Source organism: Vigna radiata, unplaced genomic scaffold, assembly GCF_000741045.1.
Source record: "Vigna radiata var. radiata cultivar VC1973A unplaced genomic scaffold, Vradiata_ver6 scaffold_293, whole genome shotgun sequence".
Classification (NCBI taxonomy): Eukaryota; Viridiplantae; Streptophyta; class Magnoliopsida; order Fabales; family Fabaceae; genus Vigna; species Vigna radiata.
In genome coordinates, this window is record NW_014542032.1 from 361,342 (window position 1) to 361,713 (window position 372).

Genomic DNA, 372 nt, shown 5'->3' on the forward strand with positions numbered 1-372 from the left:
AAATGAAATAAGATAAAACAAAAAGAAATAAGATAAAATAAAAATAAAAGAAAAGAAAACAAACAAAAATCATCTTTTTTTTTTGAAAATTTATATGAAAATTATCTTTGTCCTTTTTTTTAATTTTATTACTTTTTATTAACTCTAAATATTTTTAACTACCCAGATGAAATTGGGTATTGATAGCTGCCCCTCTTTACTTAGATTTTACTGGATAATATGACAAACAAAGTTTTTATATTATCAGAGTAAAAGATAAGTAAAGATAGAAATACTAATTTCGTCTGGGTTTCAAAAGAGAAAGAGAAAGAATAAAAACTTGAGTTGGGCTTTGGGGGCCAGTATGGAAACTGGGCTTTGGGGCCAATGTGA